Source organism: Bubalus kerabau, chromosome 4, assembly GCF_029407905.1.
Source record: "Bubalus kerabau isolate K-KA32 ecotype Philippines breed swamp buffalo chromosome 4, PCC_UOA_SB_1v2, whole genome shotgun sequence".
NCBI lineage: Eukaryota > Metazoa > Chordata > Mammalia > Artiodactyla > Bovidae > Bubalus > Bubalus kerabau.
In genome coordinates, this window is record NC_073627.1 from 27,035,378 (window position 1) to 27,049,586 (window position 14,209).

Here is a 14,209-nt window from a genome sequence, read left to right on the forward strand (position 1 = left end):
TTTCACACACACACCCATTAGGACAGTGAAGATAAAAATACAATTTCAAGTGTCAGCAAAGATGTAGACCAAACAAGACTTTCATACGTTACTGGTGGAGATACAAAAGGGCACACTCTCTCTGGAAAACAGTTTGGCAGTTTGTTACAAAGTTAAACACACACACCTATCATCAAGCAATCCCACTCCTAGGTATTTACTCTAGAGAAATGAGAATTTATATTCACCCCAAACTAGAAACAATCCAAATGCCCTTTAAGAATGAATAAACAATCTGTGGTGTACCCACACAATGGGATATTACTTGGTGATAAAAAGGAACAAACTGTTGATAACCAAAAAACTTGGATGAATCTCATAGGCATCATGCTAAGTGGAGGAAGACAGTCTCAAAAGGCTACATACTGACTGATCCACTGTCCAAAAGAGAACACTACAGAGACGGACAACAGATCAATGGTTGCCAGAGTGGAGGGTGGGGGAGAGTACCAGTGCAAAGGGATTACAGGAAAGAGTCTTGAGTGACGGACTTGTTCTGTATCCTGACGTGGTGGTGGTAACATGAATCTATACAGGTACTGATACAAAGAACTGTACACATGCCAAAACATCAATTTTGCGGTACATTATTTTAAAAATAAAACAGGGACTCCCCTGGCGGTCCATTGGTTAGGACTTCAGGCTTCCACTGAAGGGGGCACAGATTTGATCCCTGGTCGGGGAACTAGGATCCTGCACACTACACGGCATGGCCAAAATATCTCTTTTTAAATAACAATTTAACAAAATTACTTACATAGTCTCTGGCTTCTAAAAGCCAGAAATATTTATGGGTTTTTAAATTTAATTTTAAAACTAATTTTTCAATTACCAAAATAAAATCATTTGACGGGTCTTTTCTACAAAATCTCAACACTAAGAAAAAAATACATTCACTTTGGCAAGTTACATAACCTCACTTTGTCTTAATTTCCCTGTTGAAAAATGGGGATAATAATACCTACCTCAAAGGGTTATATGAGGGTTAAATGGTAGCTAAATAAAGAAAAATACAGACATAGTCACAGTATACATAACTTTGGGTATGGAAATGAAAGACAACTCCAGCCAAGTAACTTTTAAGTTTCGTCCTTCCACTGAACCAGGTTCTGATGATTGCTTTTCTGACAGAGATATCTCTGAAATATAGTCCAAGCCCAGAGTCTGATTTTCACACAGAGGTAAAAATTCACTATTGAGTCGATAATGTATTTTTATTCTGTAACCATTTTACACAAGTAAATTGATATTTAAACCACACTTTGTGTTAAAGGTTATGCTGTATATATTTATTACATTTGTATATATTTATATGTATTTGTATATATTTCTTAATCCACTCAATTCTACCTAACAATGAATAAACAGGTAGCCAGTGTTTGACTGTGTGTGTGTGTATTAAGCAAGAGTAAGTGTCCCATCTTTTAGAAGAACATAGTTTAAATGTTAGGCAAAATGAGAATCCAATTTTAACCTTTCCAGAGTTTCATCTTTAAGAATTAATTCTCTTTATGCAATAACTGGGCTTCCCTGGTGAGGCTGAGCGGTAAAGAATCCTCCTGCCAATGCAGGAGATGTAGGTTCAATCCTTGAGCCAGGAAGATCCCCTGCAGAAGGAAATGGCAACCCGCTCCAGTATTCTTGCTGGGGAAATCTCACAGACAGAGGAGCCTGTCTGTGGGTTATATCGTCCATGAGGTCTCAAAAGAGTCAGACACAATTTAGCGACTAAACAGCAATAATGCAATAACTAAGGTCATAAATATGATGATTTCCTTCATGCCATGTTTCTTAACACTTCAAACTCATACCATTAAGCACAGCTTTTCATTTTATCACTCCCCCCATCCCCATTTACTCCAGTAAGCATTTGTTTAGCATCAACTTCAAGAAAATACTTTTTGTTAAGTTCTACTTAGGGCAGTGATTTTCAAACTGTCTGTCCCAACCCAAGTTTTACAAATGAAACAGTGTAAAATAACAGACTGTCTCACAGATGGTAAGGCTAAGTACTGTTTCTGGAGCTTTGTTTCAATTGTAGGTGGTGGAACACATGTGAGGGAATACACGTGGGCATGCATATACTGCTTCTCTATGTGGATTATGGTCCAAAAGTTTGAGAAACAGTGTTACAGAGAATTAAATAAACACCAGTTCTAGATTTAGAAGAGTCCAACCCTGCAACAGCTGGCTCCTGTGGAATGTCTTTAGGACTCTCTGTACCACCTGACCTTAGACACACAAGACATCTTTAAAGAAAAAAAAATCTAACTTTCCATTTGAGGTGATGAAAAGGTTGAGGAGTTTCTGAAAGGCAGAAAAAACTACCTTTTGGATGTAGTTTTAATTCCTGACAAGTTGGAATGGATGCATAGTGTATACGTTGTCTACCACAATCTGACAGGAGGAAACTAGCCATTTGAAATTATATAATTTTTAAATTAGAAAAATTTAGTATACATATGCAAGGATCAAAAAATTTAAGTACAGAAGAGAATATAGTGAATACAGCAGCATTAATCATGACAGCTACACCAGAAACAATCCAAATGTCCATTAATGGTAGAAAGTGAAAGTGAAGTGAAGTCACTCAGTCATGTCTGACTCTTTGCAACCCCATGGACTGTAGCCTACCAGGCTCCTCCATCCATGGGATTTTCCAGGCAAGAATACTGGAGTGGGTTGCCATTTCCTTCTCCAATTAATGGTAGAATGGAGAAATAAATTATAATGTATGTATACAATGAATATTATACGAGAATAAATGAAGCATTATTACATACAATATGAATGACTCTTATAAGCCATACTCAAAAGAGTACATACTGTATTACACTTAAATATGGCTTAGAGATTTTTCACAATATATAGCTTCTTCATTCTTTTTTGTAACCATATAAAATTTACTCAATTGCACGAATATACATTAACTTATTTATCCAATTCTTACTGTAAGGATTTAGGATTTTCCTAAACACTTACTGAGTTAATTTAAATGACTTTGTATGCCTAGTGCGTATGCCTGGTATGCTGAAGAAAACTGAAGAGCTCAGGATGCTTCAGGCAAGGTTAAGTTCAAACTCTTGTTCAGTCACTCATTCATGTCTGACTCTTTGCAACCCCATGGACTGCAGCACACCAGGCTTCCCTGTCATTCGCCATCTCCTGGAGTTTCCCCAAACTCAAGTCCATTGAGTTGGTGATGCCAATCAATCATCTCATCTTCTGTTGTCCCCTTCTCTGCCTGCCTTCAATCTTTCCCATCATTAGGGTCTTTTCCAATGAGTTGGCTCTTCGAATCAGATGGTCAAAATATTGGAGCATCAGCTTCAGCAACAGTCCTTCCAATGAATATTCAGGGTTGATTTCCTTTAGGATTGACTGGTTTGGTCTCCTTGCTGTCCAAGGGACTCTCAAAAGTCTTCTCCAACACCACAGTTCGAAGGCATAAATTCTTTGGCACTCAGTCTTCTTATGGTCCACCTCTCACATTCATACATAACTACTGGAAAAACCATAGCTTTGACTATACAGATCTTTAGAGGCACAGTAAATGCTGTCTACGTTTGTTATTGTTTTTCTTCCAAGGAGCAAGAAGCTTTTAATTTTATGGCTACAGTCACTATCTGCAGTGATTTTGGAGCCCAGAAAATAAAGTCTGTCACTGTTTCCATTGCTTCCCCATCTATTTGCCATGAAGTGATAGGACCAGATGCCATGATCTTAATTTTTTGAATGTTGAGTTTTAAGCTAGCTTTTTCACTCTCCTCTTTCACCTTCATCAAGAGGCTCTTTAATTTCTTTAATTCCTCTTCACTTTCTGCCATAAAGGTGCCGTCATCTGCATATCTGAGGTTATTGATATTTCTCCCCTCAATCTTGATTCCAGCTTATGATTCATTCAGCCAGGCATTTCACATGGTCCGTGAGCCGTGAACTTCCAGATGTTCAAGCTGGTTTTAGAAAAGGCAGAGGAACCAGAGATCAAATTGCCAACATCTGCTGGATCATGGAAAAAGCAAGAGAGTTTCAGAAAAACATCTATTTCTGCTTTATTGACTATGCCAAAGCCTTTGACTGTGTGGATCACAATAAACTGTGGAAAATTCTGAAAGAGATGGGAATACCAGACCATCTGACCTGCCTATTGAGAAACCTATACGCAGGTCAGGAAGCAACAGTTAGAACTGGACATGGAACAACAGACTGGTTCCAAATAGGAAAAGGAGTATGTCAAGGCTATATATTGTCATCCTGCTTGTTTAACTTATATGCAGAGTACATCATGAGAAACGCTGGGCTGGAAGAAGCACAAGTTGGAATCAAGATTGCCGGGAGAAGTATCAATAATCTCAGATATGCAGATGACACCACCCTTATGGCAGAAACTGAAAAGGAACTAAAAAGCCTCTTGATGAAAGTGAAAGAGGAGAGTGAAAAAGCTGGCTTAAAGCTCAACATTCAGAAAACGAAGATCATGGCATCTGGTCCCATCACTTCATGGCAAATAGATGGGGAAACAGTGAAAACAGTGTCAGACTTTATTTTTGGGGGCTCCCAAATCACTGCAGATGGTGACTGCAGCCATGAAATTAAAAGACGCTTACTCCTTGGAAGGAAAGTTATGACCAACCTAGAGAGCATATTGAAAAGCAGAGACATTACTTTGCCAACAAAGGTCGGTCTAGTCAAGGCTATGGTTTTTCCAGTGGTCATGTATGGATGTGAGAGTTGGACTGTGAAGAAAGCTGAGCACCGAAGAACTGAAACTTTTGAACTGTGGTGCTGGAGAAGACTCTTGAGAGTCCCTTGGACTGCAAGGAGATCCAACCAGTCCATCCTAAAGGAGATCAGTCCTGGGTGTTCACTGGAAGGACTGATGCTAAAGCTGAAACTCCAATACTTTGGCCACCTCATGCGAAGAGTTGACTCATTGGAAAAGACTCTGATGCTGGGGGGGATTGTGGGCAGGAGGAGAAGGGGATGACAGAGGACGAGATGGCTGGATGGCATCACCGACTCGATGGACATGAGTTTGGGTGAACTCCGGGAGATGGTGATGGACAGGGAGGCCTGGCATGCTGCAATTCATGGGGTCGCAAAGAGTCGGACACAACCGAGTGACTGAACTGACTGACTGAACTGACTCTGCATATAAGTTAAATAAGCAGGTTGGTAATATACCCTGACATACTCCTTTCCAAATTTTGAATCTATCTGTTTTTCCATGTCTGGTTCTAACTGTTGCTTCTTGACCTGCATATAGGTTTCTCAAGAGGCAGGAAGGTGGTCTTGTATTCCCATTTCTTTAAGAATTTTCCAGTTTGTTGTGATCTACACAGTCAAACGTTTTAGTGTAGTCAAGGAAGCAGAAGTAAGATGTTTTTCTGGAATTCTCTTGCTTTTTCTATGATCCAATGGATGTTGGCAATTTGATCTCTGATTCTTCTGCCTTTTCTAAATCCAGCTTGTACATCTGGAATTTCTTGGTTTACAAACTGTTGAAGTCTAGCTTAAAGGATTTTGAGTATTATTTTTCTAGCATGTGAAATGAGTGCAATTCTGTGGTAGTTTGAACATTCTTTGCCCTTGCCCTTCTTTGGGACTGGAATGAAAACTGACCTTTTCCAGTCCTGTGGCCACTGCTGAGTTTTCCAAATTTGCTGGCATATTGAGTGCAGCACTTTAAGAGCATCATCTTTGAGGATTTGAAATAATTCAGCTGGAGTTCCATCACCTCCACTATCTTTGTAGTGATGCTTCCAAAGGCCCACTTGACTTCACACTCCAGGATATCTGGCTCTAGGTGAGTGATCACACCATTGTGGTTATCCAGGTCATTAAGATCTTTTTTGTTCAAACTTCAGCTCTTAGTATATTAATATAGGAAAACTCTGTGGGCAGCTGGGGCATAGTTTTAAGAGGAACCAGGGGAAAAAAACAGATTTATGTACCAAACTGAAGTCACAAATGCTCTCCTTGCCACCCCCTCAAGAAACAAAACAGTACTTTACTGTATTATTTTTTACATTTCAATATTCATAGGCCACTGATATTATTCTAGATATATTAAAATGATATATTCAAAAGGGTAAAAACAATTTATAAGGGCCTAGTTATAAATCTCATTTTATAGCTCACACAGTATAATTAAGAAGTTATATGCTGGGACTTCCCTGGTGGTCCAGTGGTTAAGAATTCACCTGCCAATGCAGGGGACACAAGTTTAAATCCCTGGTCCAGGAAGATCCCACATGTTGTGGAGCAACTAAGCCTGTGCACCACAACTACTGAAGCCCCTGCGCCTACAGCCTTTGCTCCCCGAGAGAAATCACCACAGTGAGAATCCCATGCACCGCAACTCTAGGGCAGTCCCTGCGCCATGCAACTAGAGAAAGCCCATGAGCAGCAACCAAGACCCAGTGGAGCGAAAAATAAACAAAAAATGTTTAAAAGATTATTTTAAAAAAGAAGTTATATTCCATTGAATCCCCCAAACTGAATCTAAATCACAAAGCTGAAAAGTATAAATGTGTTGAAGATTATATTCTACATTAGCATTGAAGTCAAAAGGAATCACCCACACTGCCTATCTTGGTGAAATCCAGGTAGAGTCACAATTCTCTGATACCATGGTCTTTACATCCATGGTAAAGACCAAAAATCATGCTCAGGAGCCATTCTTTGCATTATTTCCATTCTTATTCTCTTCCAGCAATCCCTTCTCACCACACACTGACTGGCCTATCAAGAAACTGACAAAAGCAACAAGCCATCTACTGAGCCATTTGACTCCAGTAAACTAGACAGAAAAAAAAAAAAAAAAAAGCACCACTTCCAAAAAAAGTTTACTTGGCAAAATGTACTATAGTTGAGAAAAAATTATGCTAACTCATTCATCTAAACCTTGTTTAGTCAGTGGGCTCACATAGCATAAATGCTGCTGTTATACATTCTGGCCAAGACTAAGTTTTTTTCAAGTGTTCTGCAAAGTCTAAGGTGAGGCTAAGACCATTACTTGCCAACTCCTCTTTATCAGCAATCCAATACTAGTGACTGATTCCACTCATGGGCAAGCCCCTAGGTGGCTCAATAATAAAAGAAAATAAGGCTTAGCAGATTCCTTGAGCTATTTCCTAATGCATTACTGATGTGCCTACCTTATCTGAAAAGTCTCTAGCTAACTCTTGGGTTATGGACTTATCACAGTGATATTCTGCAAAAAGGACAGAATAATTTAATTCTATAGAACTCAAGAAACCCTATTTTTAAAGTTCTGTGTATTGAATAAAACTGTATACGTGCCCTGAATCTACTTTTCAAAGTAACCAGACTCTTAAACTATGTTTATGTATGTAAAGTCGCTCAGTCATGTCCGACTCTTTGAGACCTCATGGACTGTAGCCCACCAGGCTCCTCCATCCGTCCATGGGATTTTCCAGGCAAGAGTACTAGAGTGGGTTGCCATTAAAAAAAAATAATGTATTTTACCATAAACTTGCCTTTTTGACTAAAAACAATGCTGGGAACTATATACACAACCTAAAGTTATAGGTCTAAAGTGGAGAGCTGATCAAATTTGACAGGTAAGGGACCTTACTTTTCTTTCCTTCACCCATCAAAGCAAAAATGCCTTAGGCACTCAAAGTTATAGCCCTAATAATAGTTTATGATCAAAACCTCAGAAGACCAATGAGAATTTTTTAAGAAAAAAATGTTCATAAGTGTTTTCAAATATCAAAGATAACTGCTATATAAACAAACAGATTAACTAAAATAAGCATTGGATGTCTTCACTGATTCCACCAAGCACTTTATGACTTGCATTAACCATGAAAATTTACACAAGGCTTTGCACGTGATTCAGCTCTGGACACAGAACTCATTGAGCTACATTAGTGTCCTAAAACACCCCTTTCACCACGTAAGCTCTGAAAAGGCTTAAAACAAGCACAGCCTGTGGGTAACACTGTTGAATTTGGAGCTAAGTTTTATTGTCTCCACCAAGTTCAGCCAGCCATAGAGCAACAAATCAAAGTTCCAACAAGCACAGTGCACCTGCAAGACTTAGGTATGCACCAAGTTAAATATTTGCAATTTTTTCATCTCAAATCAGCACAAATTAAAGTATGCAGATCGCAGCACCAGACTTCTAAATCCTGTAAGCCAAAATGATCTGCAGTTTCCCTCCATCACTCCTGTCCTACCATTGAGTCCTTAATGTGTATATGTGCCTGTGTTCCAGAAGTTCATATCTATTATCTCTAATATCATAACAAGCCCCATTCTTCTGATGAGGAAACTGAGGCTATAGAGAGGTCAAGGTGACTAGTGCAATGCTGTAAAGGCAGCGGAGCTTTATTCAAACCTAGTTCTGCCTGGCTCCAAAGAACCATCTTCCTGATCATCCCTCAGCTAAAGTCACTAACTCCAACACCAACTTACTTTTATTAAAATAAATTCTGCTTATCAAAATCATTTTTATCAAAATGCTGTCTGAAATGATGACAATAGATGAGAAAAACATCATACCTAAAACGGTAGCATAAGACTCAGGAATTCCTGGCGAGGAAATGCAGTCACCTCCTTTAGTTCCAAAGGCTACGATTCAAAATACGAGAGAGTCCAGTTGAGTTCTTTTTTGCTTTTGGTTGTCTCTCAACTGACTTTTTAGAACAAGGGAAATGAAACTCAAGAGTATATTCACATTTTGGTGAAATTTTCCAAAACTCTTGAGAAAAGGGTGATTTGTTTTTAAACAGTTCACTTTTACAAGTTTGCTTCTTCGAAAGGCTTCAGACATTCAAAAACAAAATCACATCAGCAGCATTACTAATCAACTTTTTTCTACAGACTTGAAAAGTATTTTCTTACCACACTACAAGATTACTTCCCATACTGAAAGCAGAAATGGAAACAGCTCTGGGTGTCACGCATCAGATCTTGAGGCCACAGTTGCAGAAAGTAGGTGCTGTTTCCCTTGAGTAGAAGCTGCTGATCCGAAACCTCCTAAGGGAAGGGTGTCTGAAGAAGAGCGTTGAAAAAACTACAGCAAGCTGTTTGTGTTAATGAGGGTGAGCAGCCGGCACCACTACTCCATGTTTCACTGCTATGCAATTGTTTTCCAGCTTCCAAGCTCTGAATTTGTCAGAGAGAATGCTGTTCTCACAGCCATATGAGTTATATGATCAGCTGCTTTGTGGTGTGTGGGTGTTTACCTAGGTAAGTGACTGGTTAGAAGAGGTTCTGTGATGTTAAATCAAGGAAGCACACTGTCCCCTGAGATTTTAATGATTTGTCATATACTATACTGAGAAAGAAAAGTAACATATTTGCAATTTTGAAATTCCTTGGGCTTAGGATAGGCAAATAATTTCTGACAGTAAAACTTTAGGCACGACATGAAAGAAAACATAACCTGCAATATAAGCCACCTCAATCACGTTTATTAGATAATAAAAATGCAATATTTGCAATCTCAGCATGCTTTCAAATTTCATAGGATATACTGCATAATTATTAGAATAAATGCTATTCTTCAGGTGAATGAAACAAGTTTTATCCAAGATTCCAAGGCTCCCTTGCCATCCAAAATGCAGTTAATACCATAAATTCCTTAGCCTCTCAGAAACTCCAAAATATCAAAAATATGAACGTCCTAAAGGATTTTGTAAGCGAAAAATATTATCAGAATTACAAGCTCCTGGAGAGCTGGGGACCTGTTTCTTTTATCTCACTGCCCATCATAACACTATCACACACTGTCTCCTGACTGAGACATGGTCAAAAGGCAAAGGCTGAGGGCAGGGTGATTTAAACAAGAATAGTTGATATTTATCCCCTGCTTATTTTAGAATGGTGCAACATTCATACCTAGTTCTAGATTTTAAACATGGAGATTGAATTTCCTTATTATAATTAAAATCCTTCCATTAAAACAAAATTTAAAAATGGATGATTCTGCTGCTAACATCGCTCTGAAAAAGAGACATGAAATCACATTTAATAAAGTTGAAAAATCTTCACAGAGCAGGTACTCTACCATAGGAAAGATAAGGCCTTCTTTTAAGAGATCAGATCAACCTCAAACAACACAAATTGATTCCAGATAGGCATTAGAAAACGGACCACTGATTCTGCTGTTGAAATCTGCTATACTTAGAAGATAGTGCCAGGCACATTTAAATACATTTAAACAAGTTATTCTGACTCCAGTTTTAACTTTTTCTGAAATTCTCACATACATTTCTTTACTGCAAGACAGAGAAATGATACCTTACAAATACCTAACTCACTGTAATCAAAGAACAAAACACGAGGATACATATTTCATCTAGTTTGTTGCTTACTGCTCAGGACCAAAGTAATGCCAATCCTCAAGAAAGAAAGCAAAACACAAAACTCAAGGTCCTTTCAATACAGATTTTAACCTCAGGGCCCAGGACCAGGCTCAAGATGACTGTAATTGCATACAAAATTACGAGTGTCTATTTCCCCTGGAAGAGGGTCCTAACGGCTTCCATGAATCCAAAGAGAGGTTAGGAACCACTAAAATAGACATTTTCAGAATCCCGAAAACACAGCAGTGTACATTTTCAACAAAATTATACTAAAGGCAGTATCTATCTGAATATATGTGCACAGTCCTGATACAAACATCCCAGATGCCTGCCAGCCCTGTCACGGTACAGTTCACCACTCTCAAATCAGCCCTACATGGGAACACAACCAGCACTCAGTGCACACACTCTCACACGCCAACCACAGCAGCTCTTCATTCCCTAAGCACACACATGTCAACAAAGCATGTGCTATTTGCCATTCCCAGAACAATACGGACCATGCCATCTCTGGAAAAGAAGAAAAAAAAAAAATTCGTCCCAAAATATTACCCTATATATTTACTATGCCTTGACCACAGATGTTAAACATTACAACAAAACAAACGAAATTTTAAAAAAAATGAAATTCCCACACACCATACGTAATTAACTGGGGGGAAAAAACCCATCACTCAGGTATTACTGGGGATCCACGGGAGATGTAATGTACATAGGGCAAACGCTGGAAAGATGATACTTGAACACAGAGGCAACCTGAGGACAATCAAAGACAAGACTCACACAGCAATATCCTGAGAGCATGGTTGTGGAAAGCACCCTTCTCCAAAGGCAAAAGCACATTCCTTTGATTGGCACAAGCCATTCCTGACAATGGATCCGCGATGACAGGGACTGTTCAGCAATCAGGAAGTGTGTGTGTGTGTGTGTGTGTGTGTGTGTGTGCACGCGCGCGCGCGTGTTGTGGGGGAGGGATGTGCTAGATGTGATCAAAGACTGGCCCTCTTCAAGAAGAGCAGACGGGATCTTAAATCGTGAAGACAGTGTTCCAGGGTGAAGCAGGGGTTATTTTTCATTTCTGGCGGAGACATTCCTCGACAATGAACATGTTCTGTGCATATGTAACGGGGGTGTCACTACCTTTAGTGGCTCCCATCTAAGAATCTTAAGCAGAGCCTGATTGGAGGGGAGGCTGTGGTGGGGGTGGAGAAAGGTCTGCATTACCCTCTGGGTGAGTATTGGGCGGGTGTACACTTAGATGCATTTTTATCTCAGGCGGCACAATACTCCCGGGGGTTGGTGGTTTGGCCGCAGCCGCAGGGCAGGGGAGGCAGTGGGTGCAAGCCACCAGCTGCTGGGCAGGAGAATGCTCGAAGGAGGACCGGTGCAAACCTCCCCTCGGCCCGCTACCCCGTGCAACCCCAGCTTCCCCTCGGGCCTTTGGGCGAGCGCACTCTGCAAAACTGGAGCCCAGCCCGGGTCCGAGAAAGACGGGGCGAAGGAACAGAAGCCGGCGCCTCCAACCAGGCTCCGGGCCAGAAGAGCTCAACGCCCGGGGCCTCCCCTCCGGATGGGGGCTGCTCCGGCCTAGTGCACGCAGCTGCCTCGGCGAAGGGTTAACCCGGCGCCCAGAGCCCCTGTCGGCTCGGAGGGCGGCGGAGAGGAAGGGCTGCTGCCAGGGGCGCAGCCGCGACTGTGGCGTGTACGTGGGGGGCAGGGGCCCCTACTCACCCGGGCCGGCCGCCTCCGCCTCCGCCGCCCCGACCGCCGCCTCGGCGGTCCATCCCTGCGGCGGGGGGCCTGTAGCCGCGGCGCTCGAGTAACAACCGCCGGCCGGGCCGGCCCCTCCCCCCTGCCCAACGTCTGTCCTCAGGGCCGCTCCGCAGACCCGGCCTCGGCCGCCGCCGCCGCCGCCGCAGCGCTACGTGGCCGCCGCTCCGACGTCTCGCGACTCCCTTCCGAGCGCGCGAGGGCGAGCGGGGCTGGCGGGGCGGGCGGTGCGCGGGGAGGGAGGCAGGGGAGGGGGGGGGTGTGCGTGTGTGGTTGTGTGTGCAGAGAGGGGGGCAGGGAGAGAGGGAGAGCGAGCGGCGGCGAGAGCGCGCGCGCGCCCGCGGCCCCTTCCCTTGCCGGCCCCCCCCGCCCGCCCAACAGGGAGCCCGACACCTCCCTCCGCCCGCCCCCCTGGCATCCCGGCCGCTGGGCGCGGCGGCGCGCATGCGCAGCCCTCGGGGCCGGCCCTGGCGCACCTTTTCTCCCCGCTGCCACATTGTGAGCTCTTCGCCTCCCACACAACCGCCGACTCCCGCTCCACCCCCGCCTCCCCTACTCCGCCCACTGCCGAGCGCCCAGGTAAAGGCGTGGAGTGCGCGTGCGCGCCGCTCTCCTTGGGTCTGGGGGCGTGGCTGCTGAAAGGAAGCCAAAATGTAGAGTCGGAGGGAGCTTTGGGCTGGAGAGTGGGAGCGTTCCACGAAGTAGAGAGCGGGTTAAGATTAGGGAAAGTGAAGTTCAGAAAGGGGGCCAAAGTAGAAAAGTAGGTCCAAACGAGATTTAGTAGAAGTCAAGGAGGTTTTTTGGTTTATAAGGTAAACAAACAAAAAACAACTTGACTCTGGCCCCCTTGTTACTGAAGGGCGGTGTGGGTGACAGAAGACAGAAATAAAAAAGACGGAATGTAAGCAGTCGTGGGTTATTTGTCTGATGAATGAGACAGCTAATAAAAACGAGAAATATAGAGATCGCCCAGACTTGTCAGAAAAACAAATTTAGAACCCTGCTTGTTCTGCGGCCAGAAATAGGGAAGGGGATTGTGTGTGTGTGTGTGCAGGCGCGTGTGCGCTATTGTGCTTGAGATACGGAGCTGCCGAAAGAAAGGAAGCCTCCATTTAAGCATTACAGCATCATGACTAATTAGCTATTAATCATTAATATAATTAATGGTACTATTAGCTAACAAGGTAGCATTTATCCAAGTTCATCGCCAAGAGAAGCTGTCCATAATTGAAAGCGCTTGCAGTACAGGGAGGGGAAATGAACCAGGCAAAGTAAAGGCCTCCAGTGGAGTAGAACCAAGTCATGACCTTTCCCACCATAAACCAAAGTTCCCTGATGTTTTCCAAATTTTATCTTAATTGGAATTCTTTATTATTCTTACACTACACTTAATAAATGTTCTTGCACTAAATCTGAGCTCTCAACATTTTTAATATGTATGCAGCTACTTCTCCAAAAATTGCACCCCCAAAAATTCCTGTGGGGAATAAAATGACCTGAGTCTGGGAAAAGGGAAGAGATTGAAACTTTATAAATTAAAGGGTTCCAGGGCTGACTCTATCCTTGGCTACTTCTCAAAACAGATGCTTCGTTTTTATTACACTTGGACTCCAGGGATCATAATTTAGCAACTTTGGGTCAAGTTCTTCAATAGTGAATGTCTTCAGTGGATAAACACTAAAAATAATGTAATGTAAACACTAAAAATAAAAATACATTAACTAAAAATAATGTAATATTGAAGCAGGTGAGAGAAAATCTTCAAGAAAAACAGGAGGAAACAAGCATGAGTAGTAAAAGGAAAAACCTAGATTCAATGTGAGAAAAACCTTGGCATCCATGGAGGCTAGTGAGCCTAGAACATCTCACTGAGATGTCTAACTTTGCCTTCTTGGACATTTGTTCCATCCCTTCTCCCACTCTGCCTCTTGGAAGAGGGGTATGCAGAGTGAGGGCTGAAGAACCAAGTCTCTCGGAGTTTCTGCCCATGGGCCAAACCTCTGAAGGGCTCCTAGTCTTTGGAATAGTAGTAATATCACCTTCCACTTGAAGAGTGCTTT

General features: G+C 42.3%; 1 protein-coding gene across 10 annotated transcripts in view; it reads right to left on the bottom strand.

Moving 5' to 3' along the window:
• Nucleotides 1-12,771, bottom strand: part of ZNF652 (zinc finger protein 652) — a 62,171-nt gene extending 49,400 nt beyond the window's left edge. For 2 of the 10 annotated variants that reach the window (XM_055576149.1, XM_055576144.1), the window contains exons 1-2: nucleotides 12,626-12,707; nucleotides 8,572-8,640 (exon numbers count right to left, since the gene is read on the bottom strand). The gene's annotated coding sequence lies outside the window, so the exon portion shown is untranslated. Of the gene's footprint in view, nucleotides 1-5,661; nucleotides 5,816-8,571; nucleotides 8,641-8,913; nucleotides 9,064-12,110; nucleotides 12,363-12,625 lie in introns of those variants that run through there. The other 8 variants (XM_055576150.1, XM_055576143.1, XM_055576151.1 and 5 more) reach the window with 6 other exon arrangements.
• Nucleotides 12,772-14,209: the final 1,438 nt, after the last annotated feature.